Raw genomic sequence first — 12,831 nt, 5'->3', positions numbered from 1 at the left:
CTCCGCTCGCCCTCCTCCGCCCCCTCCGGCCATCTGCACTGCTCCCCTCGGCTCCACTCCGGCGACCTTTTCCCCTCCCCGGCCTCTCCGGCCCCCGCGGAGCCCCTCCGCTGCCCTAACAGCTCAACCTACCGCTGCTGCCCTCCGGCCGAAAGCGCCGCAGAGACCCCTCCCCTGCCATGCCCACCCCTAAACATAAATGCATTTTCAGCTCTTCGAACTGAATGGCTGCTCACAGACAGTACTGCGTCCCCGGTCCCCCATTCTCAGTCGCGGCGACTTAGCCACTCCCCTCTCCCCAATTCCTCATGTAGATAACTTAGTTGTGCGAGGGTCACCTCGGAGAGTCAAGTCCTGGGAGGGGCCGCCGCTGAGCTCCTTGACCCTGAGCAGGGGCGAGAGAGGGGGCTGCCCTCCCACCTCCACTACACACACCCTCCCCGGTTTACTGACACCAAGTGACCGCTCGCCAGTCGCTAGGACAAGGGGAGGCAGAGAGGCGCGTGTGGACGGCAGCTGGGGAAGCAGTTGGCTGTGGGTTGCTAGGCAAAAATAAACATCAGAGACACCTCCTATTTCCTTACAACTCCGAGCCTTTTCCTGGCGCGGCCACTGGGAGAGACACACCTTCCTTTGAGCTCTGCGGTGAGGGAGCGACACCTCGAATTCCTCTCACCCCAACCCGACGCATCTCTTATAAACCCCTTCCTTTACAAGAAACTTAGAGAATTTCCCTGCCTTTTTTATTCGCCATCTACAACCTCTCTTTTCCTTGAAGACCAAAAAAAAAAAAATTTGCTTTCCCGTCTCACACCCACGCCTCGTCGTGCGTGGCACACGGTGCGCCTCTGTCCAAAGGTCACAGGTGTTGCCACTTCAGCCGTGAGAGCAGGTGGGGTGGAAAAGCCCGACAAATTCCGGATGACGGGGCAGAGTTATGCCATGCACTTCCTTCTCGAGAGGTGCCTAGTTTCTGAAGTTCTCTTGGGGTCAGGGGTCCATTATGCTCTGCCCCGCCCGATTATCTCTGGCCCCTGGCTGGACCTACTGTGCAGGCCCGAACTAGTGCAGACTCCAGTCGGAAGGGAGTCACCTCCTGCGGAGTTTCATCGCCTCTACTGTTTGCAAATTGTCATAGCAACCTCCCACAGAGCGCACCCGCAGCTTTATACAAACGCCAAAAACTGTGTTTCAAGGTACAGTGTGACCTCTCAGAGTCTCTGGGACTCCTAAAGAGGCCTCCAAGTTGGGGACACTGGGAGAGGGAAACTGTGACAAAAAGAATTTTGCCTAGTATCACGTCCCTCCAAAAAAACAAAACAAAACAAAACCCTTTGGGGCCTTCTCCTAATAAAGTAGACCACAGTAAAATAATCCAATGATATGCCTTTAGACGAATCATGACCTGAACTGACCCTAGCAAGAAATATCCCCCTATGCTTGTCACTAGCGACTATCACATTTAAATCTACATGCGGAAGCATATTTAATGTTTAGAATCGAGTAAAAGGCAAGGGCTACTCAGTAGCAGAGATGACACTAGAACTCGTTTTCTGACTCCCAGTCTGATTTCGCTGATTTCCATCACACTACTTTCCTTACACTTTCAAGAAAGCTCACACCTCTTTTCTTCTCCTTTCAAAACACTTATTTTATACCATTTTCCTTTTTAAAATGAGTATACAACTGATGTTCAAATAAAAAAAAGAAGCAAAAATATCAATTTTAATATAATCCGACAGCCCTTTTTGCTTAAGTTATTCGTACAATACTTCAGTAGAAGCTAAATATGCCACTGTTTTCTCATGAATAAAATAAATGCTAGTTACTGGAAGCCATAGTTTACAATTTCCAAATTAGTAATATTAATTTTCTCATTTAACATGAGGAAAAGGAGTGCTGATTCTTTTTTTTTTTTTTTTTTTTGACAAAGGAACACAATCATTAACTTTAGGAAAATAAAAGACATTAGGGAACTTTTTGTAGTTTGTTATTTTATATCATGACAAATATAATTTCAATTTTATATATTTTTTTGTGGCTTAACATAAGGAAATACTGCAGTTAACCTACCCCATGGCTATTTTGGTTATAAATGGTACATGTTTGAAAATTATATTAAATTTTACTGACCTCTAAATGACTATTAACCATTGCTTAGATTTTCCTTATTCTATTAAATATGGACATCTCCCTGAGTGAATGTTAAATGGAAAAGTTGTACAAACACACTCCTGGGGCTTTGGGGAGAGTAAAGTGGGTAAATTTGGGGAGTTGTTTCCCTCAAATTTTATTATTATAATGCATCATTATCAGTTATCTCATATAATTACACATATTTTTATCTCTTTATAAAACACTTTCACAAATATTACCATGGTTAATCTTCATAACTCCACCAGAGCGGATTTCATTTTAAATAGGAACCTCCTTAAAAGCTTCATTCAATTAGCAAGAAACTGCTCTTTGGTTTTTACTCATTGCAAAAACTCTTATCTGTTTCACATGTATATAAAATCCAGATTCAGATAACAAGGAGGTAGGCAGGATCTAGCAGGAGTAGAGAGAAAGAAACAGGAGAACTCAGAAGATAGCCTTGAGGAAGAAAGTTGATTTTTCACTGGGCAAAGTACTGATCACAAGGAAAATTGGAAATGAACGTAAACATTGCTGGTTTCAAAACACATTTACTCATTTAATCCCCTTATCCCAGAAACATTTACAAAGAATTTAGTATGTGCTAGGCCTAGGAGACATGATGAATCATCAAATGCAGTAGACTACGCTTCAGTCTGGCAATCTATTAGGAACTCATTCTTTTTTTGTTTTGTTTTTGTTTTTTTGAGACAGAGTTTCACTGTGTCGCCCAGGCTGGAGTGCAGTGGCGCAGTCTCGGCTCACTGCAATCTCTGACTCACAGTTCAGGTGGTTCTCCTGCCTTAGCCTCCCGAGTAGCTAGGACTACAGGCATCCACCACTGCGCCCAGCTAATTTTTGTATTTTTTGTAGAGACGGGGTTTCACCATGTTGGCCAGGCTGGTCTCGAACTCCTGACCTCAAGTGATCCGCCTGCCTCGGCCTTCCAAAGTGCTAGGATTACAGGCATGAGCCACCACACCTGGCCGGGAACTAATTGTTTTATTCAATTAAGCAATAAGCAATAAGAACTTGACATATTTTTGGCACTGTTGGTGGAATGTTATGGTCTGAATGTTTGCGTATGCCCCAAATTTATATTTTGAAATCCTAACCCACAATGTGATGGTATTAGGAGGTGGTTAGATCATGAGGGCTCTGCCCTCATGATTGGGATTGGTGCCATTATAAAAGTGACTGCAGAGAGTTAGTAGCCTTTTCTACCATGGGAGGACACAGAAAGCAGGCACCATTTATGAACCAGGAAACAGGTCCTCACCAGACACTAAATCTGCCAGCACCATGCTCTTGAACTTTCCAGCCTCCAGAACTGTGAGAAATAAATTTCTGTTCGTTGTAGTTACTGGGTTATAGTATTTTCGTGTAGTAGCCCTAACAAACTAAGACATGGGGCTACACAGTTCAGTAATCCCTGGTCATTGCTACTCAGAAGTTCACAGTCCAGTACGGGAGACCAGACATTTAATGAAGTGAAAAGAGTGGTAAAGAAGGCATATAGGAGGCACAGAGGTAGCACACAGGAGGGAGAGATGAGCTCTACTTAAGTGGTGTCTGGCAGGGGCTGTGCTTCAGTGGAGGTTTTAAAGACACGTGGGAATTTGCAAGTCAGAAAAGACAGGTTAGGACATTCCAGGCGGAAGAAGTACGGTGTTCAGAGGCATCAAGGTGTAAGAAAGCATGATGTTTCCTGGGGGAAGGGTAAGCAAATCAGCATAGAGGAAGCTTGGGGTGCCAGGCAGAGGGGTGGTACTGCTATCCTCCTAGGGTTAGGTTTATGGATAGATCAAGTCAGGTTAAGAATTATCCTAAACTTGGCCAGGCATGATGGCTCACACCTATAATCCCAGTGCTTTGAGAGGCTGAGAAGGGAGGACCAGGAGCTTGAGACCGGCCTGGACAACATAGCAAGACCCTGTCTCCACAAAAAAAAAATAAAAATAAAGAAATATTCTAAACTTTATCTGCTATGGATATGTGAAAACAAGGTGCAGGGGCTTTTGGAGCAGCTAGATAAATTATTAAGGAACTGATTCATTTTGGTGAAGGTGGATCTAACACCCTTTAAGAGAACACCAGGCCAGGTGCAGTGGCTCATGCTTGTAATCTCAGCACTTTGGGAGGCCGAGGCGGGTGGATCACTTGAGATCAAGAGTTTGAGACCAGCCTGGACAACATAGTGAAATCCCGTTGCTACTAAAAATTCAAAAAAATTAGCCGGATGTGATGGCAGGCACCTGTAATCCCTGCTACTGGGAGGCTGAGGCAGGAGTATTGTTTGGACCCGGGAGGTGGAGGCTGCAGTGAGCCGAGATTGTGCCACTGCACTCCAGCCTGGGTGACAGAGCAAGAGTCCATCTGAAAAAAAACAAACAAAAAAGAGAACACCACTAGCTGGTGGTACCTTCTATGTCTCCCATCACCAAGGTCCAGAACTACGTAGAAAAGAACATGAAGACCTTATGGCCTAAAGACTACTAATGTAAACTTTTCAGAAGTAGGAGGCATGGCTGTCATAATCATATGGCCACAAGGTATCTGCGTTTGCCTCTGGAGGGTGAGTCTGTGGCCACTGCTGGTGTGGAAATCAAGAAGAGATTTCTGTAGCACTGGAAAGTTGGTGATATGAAGTGTCTGGGCAGGTTGGTTATATGTTAGGGCACTTGCAGGGCCAGTTTCCTCCATTCTAGGTTGGGGGGCACATTTGCTTCCTAAGGCAATCTAGGTATTTGGAAAGGCTGCAGAGTTAATTCAGCAATTTCTTGGGAACAATACATCTGATTTTTCTGCATCCTAAGGACAGAGTTGATGTTTAAAACCAGTAAGCAGGGAAAAGAGAAAGCTATATCCTGAAGATTGGAGTGCCTTAATAAAAAGCTCATAGACAAAGCTAAGTAGACCTCTGCTCAAGCTCCTCCTTTGATCCATCAGGACAAATGCCAGAGGACTGGTGTCCAGTGTATCCAGGAGCTTCAAGGGGACAAGAGTGCCATCACTAGGTAGGATTCCAGCAGCTGGCTTCCAGACCAGTCTTCTCAGGCAAGTGGCTGCGCAGTTGACACAGCTTATAAAGTAGGTGCCAGGGGAGTCAGCCTCCAGGAGATAAGCCTATGGGGCTGCACGTGGAGCAACCAGCAAATAACAGGCTGATTCCTGCATCCTGGGGATCATGCTGGACCTTGCATCTCGTGAGGAATGAACATGTAAAAGGGGTAACAGAAACTAAAAATTTCTGTATAGGAAATCTGTTATGAGAGAAGCCATGGTACAGTTTCGCAAACCAGAGAAGATTAAAAGGAAAAAGTTCTGTGGTGTTCCAGGTCATGGGGTCTCTGGTGCCACTCTAACCAAAAGTGATGCCATCCCCTAGCTAAGAAGTGGTGAGTGAGAGGAGAATTATGTGCCATGAGCACTGTGAGAGCCACACTGGACACTGCTCCTGATCTGCCTTAGCACAGGTTCAATAAAACCTTACTGAACGGCACTGAACTTATTTTAGCTAAGGATGTGCTAAGAGCAATCACCTACAACATTCAAACTGTTAACTCTGCTCATACACAGTGAAAATGGACCCAACTTGACTGATGGCTTAATGCATTCGTTCTATATGTATTGATTATCAAGCTCCTATTATGTTACATGTCAGGCACTAATCTAGGTATTTAGAACAAAGCTGATCAAGTCCTTGCTCCGAGGATCTTCTATTCTAGCGCAAGGAGAATAACAATGAACAAACAGTGACTATATCACACATCAGGTAGGGATAAGTACTAGGTGAAGATGAACGGATGTAGGAAGATAGAGAGATGCCGGAGAGGGCACTATTTTACTTAGACTTATTTACTGTGAAGACCTTTCTGATGAGGAGACATCTCAGCAGATTTGAAAGAAGTGAGAAGCTTATGGGAATCTCTGCGCAGAGGGCCCAGGAGATGCAAAAAACCAGCAGATGCAAAGGCCCTGAGGTGGTCACATGTTTGGGGCATGGCAAAGAGGGCAAGTGGTTGGAGCAGTGAAGTCAGCAAGAGGGAAAGTCATAGAGATGAGGCCAGAGACATAGCCAGGTACCAGGTCACATGAACAAATTTGGATTTTATTTTGAGTGATTTGGGAAATTGAGGTTTAAATATTTGAAGAGACATCAGACCAGGTGTAGTGTCTTCCACCTGTAATCCCAGCACTTTGGGAGGCTGGGGCGGGAGAATCGCTTGAGCCCAGGAGTTCGAGATCAGCCTGGAAAACATAGGGAGACTCTGTCTCTACAAAACAAACAACAAACAAAAATTAGGCAAGTGTGGTGACATGTGCCTGTAGTCCTAGCTACTTGGAAGGCTGAGGTAGGAGGATCACTTGAGCCCCGGGGTTCAAGGCAGCAGTGAACCATTATTGTTCCATTGAACTCCAGCCTGGGAGACAGAGTGAGACACTGTCGCAAAAAAAAAAAAAAAAAAAAAAAAGCAGAAAGAAAGAGAGATAGCAAACCCACATGCCTGTAATCCCAGCACTTTTGGGAGGCTGAGGCAAGCAGATCACCTGAGGTTAGGAGTTCAAGACCTGCCTGGTCAACATGGTGAAATCCCATCTCTACTAAAAATGCAAAAATTAGCTGGGTGTGATGGCGGGTGCCTGTAATCCCAGCTACTCAGGAGGCTGAGGCGGAGAATCGCTTGAACCCGGGAGGCGGAAGTTGCAGTGAGCCAAGATCACGCCATTGCACTCCAGCCTGGGTGACAAGAGCGAGACTGTCTCAAAAACAAAAAGAGAGAGAGAGAGAGATAGCAAACCCAAGGTGAGAGATTACAACTGACTCTTAAAAAAGATCTTCGATGTCTATGTATTTTTACACCCTTTTGAAGTCACATTGAACTAAGCACAGTGGAAGATAAAAACCAAATGCAGACCATGGTCTGTATTCTCAAGGAGCTTTCAGTCCAGCTCAGGAGGAAAGCCATACCTCAGGAAACATTTCAACAGCGCAGTAAATAGCATGTACTGCATATTTTCCTTTTGCTCATCAGATTCACTCTCTACTCTTTTCCACCCTGCTCTGTGCCACAGGAGGCTTTTTAAACAGTGTCACTGAGCTCCCTTGCCCACTGACTTCCAGTAGGATTTGACTGGTGGGAGACAAAAGCCAGTGAGGACAGGCTATTTATCTCCCTGGTTCCCTCTATGATGGTTTGCCAAAGATTGGCTATGCCCCTTGACAGAAAACCTGAGTTCCTATCAGGAGGCCCTCTCCTCCAGCTGTAGCCATTCCCTTGGCCTTTTGAAAACCATCCAGTCCGTTGCCCCTTCAAGCCTAGAGGTAGTAAGGATTTCCTGCTGCTGCTAGCTCCAGGGTACTTCATTTTCTCTTGTCAATTTCCCTTTACCCTACCCATACTTTAGTACTGGGTCTTTAAATTAAATTCTGATTGTGTCCTGTTTGTTCTGCCAGATCTTGGCTGGTACTGAGGACAACATGTATCTAAGTACCATGTAATGTAGATAATGGGATCTCCTGAAGGCTAGCAGAATCTGGGTTTGTTGGAAGAGTCGGAGAAGAATTCCTGGAGAAGGTGGAAGTGATCTGGGCCTCAGAAAATGAGCAGGCTTCTCTTAAGCATAAGAAAGTCACTCCACACTAAGAGAACAACAGAAATGAAGGCAGAGTCGTGGGAATAAGCACTGCAGAAGGTCGGGTGGTCCTTACATAGGGAATAGGAACTGAGGACTGGAAAATAAGATGTCGAGGAGCACAGTGAGGTGAACCCAGGATGAGAATCGCTTGCCTACAAGGACTACAAGGAAAAGCCAGAGAGAGGTTCACACGTGAGGTGGATGGACACAAGAGGCCACTGGAGATTTCTGAGCAGTGAGTTGGCCTGAGGAAAGTGCTAAGTAGGGAAGATGCGTCATTTTGGCTGCACAGTGTTAGAGAAGTTGGAGTGAAGAGACCAGTTTGGAGATCATTTTTAGGAGCACCTGAGGGTGGTCCCAGAGCAAGGCAGAGGCAGATACTATTTATTTAGATGCTTCCCCTAGAGCCCAAGAGAGGAGACTTCGTTTTGAAGTAGAGAAAGGCCAAAAGGGCCAGATGGTTTTCTCGCTACCTTTGGGTTTGAGAAGCATACACAATTCTTAAACCTGCTCATCAAGGCATTTTGTAATAAAGCTTATTAAAATGATCAGCTAAAGTGAGATATAATTAAGAGATAATGGGTCAGGGAAATCTGGAATCCAGAAAGATTCCCTCCTCACGTCCTTTCCCAGTGGTGTGTAGACAGAATTTATCAATCACTCAGGAAGAAAATGAGGTATTATAAATGAGGAGTAAATAGTGTGTTCTGGAGCCCACTTTAATAACTGATGTCTCATCTATGGAGAGAATTGATGCATTGGCTGCTTGCTGATGTTGGATGCCAATGTTTAAATTTAAGCTAAAGCATGCATGTCATTAAAAGAAAATGCAAAAATCTAAAGACCTCTCTTTCCTTTGTTATCTTCCTTTTAAAGAGATATTGTAAAGAGATGAAGGAGAGAGACACTCAAGTACACCGACAGGATCCAGAATGACCCATTGCCCTGGTTTACTGGCAGTCCTGGGCACTGGGGTCCCATACACCTTGGGGAGATGAGGCAACCCTGCTTATTTGGCTCCTGTAACTCCAAGACTCCACGGGCCAAGTCCAGGGATGCAGACTTTCATTCTCCCTTCAGATGTAGGTCTGTTATAGGGAAAGTTTAGAAGTGTCTGGTTCAGGATAGCCCTGCTCACCAGGGAAACCCTATGACCCTAAATTATCTCTGGGGCTTCCTAGACCTGGGTTGGATGGAAAGAATGCAGAAGAGTCTCAGGCTAAGGGACCCTTTCGGTAAGTAATAGTATCCTTCCATCTTGGCTGCCTGAGCACCCTCAAAATAATAGCCAATACTTATAGAATGCATTTATGACGTCAGTTAGTGTTCTAAGAGCTTTATCCATGTGGACAAATAAAGTTCTCACAATCATCTTGTGTGGTAGGTCTTTTAGTCCTATTTTAGAGATTAGGAAACTGAAGCACAGAGAGGTTAACTAACTTGCCCAAGGTCACACAGCAAATCAAGTGCCAAGGCAAGTAGTTTGGCGCCACAGTCTATGCAGTTGTTGCTTTCAGCATTAGGTAAAGATTTGACTAGATCACCACCATGACCACATTAATCTTGTTATTACCATCAGTAACATTTCGTGTCACTAAATGAGCTGTTCATGGAAGCCCCTCATGTTGATATGGTCAGGCCACTCTCTGGCTCTCCCCACTAGCCTGTTACCCAGGACAAGCTTACTTCATAGATGGAAACAGTGAAATAAAAATATCTAAGAGACATGCCCAGAGACATTAGCAGGGGTAGAGAAGGCATTAGGTTTAAAATCCAAATTTATTGACTACTAACAAATTTCTCCTTTTTTTCCCCCAAACACAATTATTACCAAATTTCTTCCATTTTAGAGATGAGGGGTAGGTACTCCCAAAAGCACGTGCCATATAATGGGCAAGTTTTGATGCATTACGACTGCGGGGGAAAATCTTACTGTCGCCGCAAGAGTGATTTGAGTCTGGTATTTCAGAATAAACTTTATCAGAGTCACAAAAAGTCTAAACGTAAGTTAATTATTTTTTCTTTATCTTATTGTAACAAATCCACCCCTCTGCTTCAAGTGAATGAAAAAGAGAAGCCCATGGCAGTAGAAATAGATCCTGTCTACCCATATTGCCATTCCACAGAGGAATCTAGGCCACCCAAGGGCCTTGGAAAATTGCTTTTAATTAAATCATACGTTTATGCACATTTGCACTCTTACTTAAGTTAAAATCTGGGGTGGCAATGTGCTGGCTCGTTTCAATAGTATAAACAGTCAGTGGGCAATCTAAGGCCCAAACCCACGTTCGTCTTTAATTTGCTAAGCGAAGGCAAGATAAATCATTTTTGGTGATTGAATAATTTAAGCAATTGTTCTTAAATAGTCCTGGAAAATGTTTAACATTTTTACATTCTAAAATTTCTTTGATTGAAGAAGAGCTGCTTTAAGTATCATTTTAGACAATGCATTGTGCTTGTTATTTATCTCTCATAAGTGATATTGGACATATCCATTGTTCACACAGCACTGTTCTCTAATGAAAGTTTTGAAATACAGAAACTCTAAAGACCTGTAAGAAAATACTTGTATTTAGCATGTTTGCAGGTGACTGGCCATTGATCAGCATTTCCAAACTGGCACGAATAATACAAACTAGCCAAGAAATAATAAACTATTGGTAGGCAGATAATAACAGATATGAAAAAAGAGATTACAAGGGGTTTTGTTAATTGGGCAGGAAAAAGAGGTTTGCTTATTGAAAAAAGAAGAAAAACAGCTTTCTTGTGACCTGGAAGGGACAAAATAAGTCCCTTCCAGGGACAAAATAAGTCCCTTCCAGGGACAAAGAAATAGAGAGATCAATGCTTTTAAAGAGCAGCAAAAGATAAATAAATCATAGTGGAAGTACTAGAAAGGCTGGAAAGCAAGAAAATAGGTGTGGGATTTGACTCAGCAACCCCATTACTAGGTATATATCCAAAGGAATAGAAATCATACTATCATAAAGACACATGCATATGTATGTTCGTTGCAGCACTATTCACAATAGCAAAGATGTGGAATCAGCCAAATCCCCAGCAATGGCAGGCTGGATAAAGAAAACATGATACATGTACACTGTTGAAGACTATGCAACTATAAAAAAGAATGAGATCATGTCCTTTGCAGGAACATGAATGGAGTTGGAGGCCATTATCCTTAGCAAATTAATGCAAGAACAGCAAACCAAATACTGCACGTTCTCCCTTATAATTGGGAGTTAAATGATGAAAACACATGGATACATGGAGGGTAATGACAGACACTGGGGCTTACCAGAGGGTGAGGGGTAGGAGGAGGGAGAGGAGCAGGAAAAATAACTAATGGGCACTAGGCTTAATACCTGGGTGACTAAAAAAATCTGTAAACAAACCCCTGTGACACGAGTTTACCTACATAACAAGACTGCACATGTACCCCTGAACTTAAAAGTACATATAAGTACAAGAAAATGAATGTGGAGAGACAGCAAGAATGAGAAAGGAGGAGATAGGAGAAACTCCATAGACATTTTTACAAGGAAGAGGAGGGACCGGATGAAATGTATAAGATGAGGCCAAGCATGAGATTGAAAGCTTTAGGCAAAACAGAAAAAAATATGACTAGAATATTAGAATCAAATTATTTTCTTATAGTGCACATTGTTAACTCTTTTCATTTGGAGCTACAGTCTTGTTCTGTGTATCAACAATTTGGTCAACAACGGACAACATATATGATGATACTCTCATAAATTCTAATAGAACTGAAAAATTCCTATTGCCTAAGTGATGTAGCCATTGGAAAGTCGTTACACAACATATTATTCATGTGTTTAAGATGCTGTTGCTGTAAACAAACCTACTGTGCTGCCAGTCCTATAAAAGTATAGCAGTACAATTATGTACAGTATATAATATTTGATAATGATAATAAACAACTATGTTGCTGGTTTATGTAGCTACCATGCTAAACTTTTATTCTTCGAGTGTACTCTTACTACTTATTTTAAAAATCAACTTTAAAACAGTACAGGCAGTTCCTTCAGGAGGTATTTCAGAAGAATGCATTGCTATCCTAGGAGATGACAGCTTCACGTACGTGTGTTATTGCCCCTGAAGACCTTCCAGTGGGACAAGACATGGAGGTGGAAGACAGTGATATGGATGATCCTGACTTTGTAAGCCTAGGCTAATCTGTCCTTGTGTCTTAGTTTTTAATTTAAAAAAATTTTAAATAAGAAAATTAAAGGCCGGGAGTGGTAGCTCATGCCTGTAATCCCAGCACATTGGGAGGCCAAGGTGGGTGGATCACCTGAGGTCAGGAGTTCAAAGACCAGCCTGGCCAACATGGTGAAACCCCATCTCTACTGAAAATATAAACATTAGCCAGGCATGGTGGCACTTGCCTATCCCAGCTACTAGGGAGGCTGAGGCATGAGAATTGCTTGAACCCAGGAGGCGGAGGTTGCAGTGAACCGAGATCACGCCACTGCACTCCAGCCTGGGTGACAGAGCAAGGCTCTGTCTCAAAAAAAAAAAAAAGAAAAGAAAAGAAAAGAAAAAAGCCTATAGAATAAGAACATACAAGAAGAAAATAATTTTGTACTGCTGTACAGTGTGTTTCCAAGTTTGTTGTTGTTGTTTCTCGAGATGGGGGTCTCACTATGTTGCCCAGGTTGGTCTCAAACTCCTAAGCTCAATGGGTCCTCCTTTCTTAGCATCCAGAGTAGCAAGACCTATAGGCACCCACCACAGCTATGTGTTATTACAAGAGTCAAAACATTTCTAAAACTTAAAAGTTTATAAAGTAAAAATGTTACAGTAGGCTGAGGTTAATTTATTGTTGAAGAAAGAAAACTTTTTAAATAAATTGAGCATAGCGTCAGTGTACAATGTTTATAAAGTCTGCAGTGGTGTACAGTAATGTCCTAGGCCTTCACATTCACTCACCACTCACTCACTGACTCACCCCAGAGCAACTTCCAGTTCCGCAAGCTCCATTCATGGTAAGTGCCCTAAACAGGTGTACCTTTTTACAATTTTTTTCTACTT

General features: G+C 43.2%; 1 protein-coding gene across 1 annotated transcript in view; it reads right to left on the bottom strand.

The window, feature by feature from the left end:
• Positions 1–209, bottom strand: part of DYRK2 (dual-specificity tyrosine-(Y)-phosphorylation regulated kinase 2) — a 16,866-nt gene extending 16,657 nt beyond the window's left edge. Inside the window, exon 1 of the mRNA XM_011976584.1 lies at positions 133–209. The gene's annotated coding sequence lies outside the window, so the exon portion shown is untranslated. The remainder of the gene's footprint in view (positions 1–132) is intronic.
• Between the last annotated feature and the right edge of the window lie 12,622 nt (positions 210–12,831).

The sequence above is a fragment of the Mandrillus leucophaeus genome, unplaced genomic scaffold, assembly GCF_000951045.1.
Source record: "Mandrillus leucophaeus isolate KB7577 unplaced genomic scaffold, Mleu.le_1.0 Scaffold169, whole genome shotgun sequence".
Taxonomy (NCBI): domain Eukaryota; kingdom Metazoa; phylum Chordata; class Mammalia; order Primates; family Cercopithecidae; genus Mandrillus; species Mandrillus leucophaeus.
The sequence above is the reverse complement of the archived record's forward strand: the minus strand, read 5'-3'. Positions and strand labels throughout refer to the sequence as shown.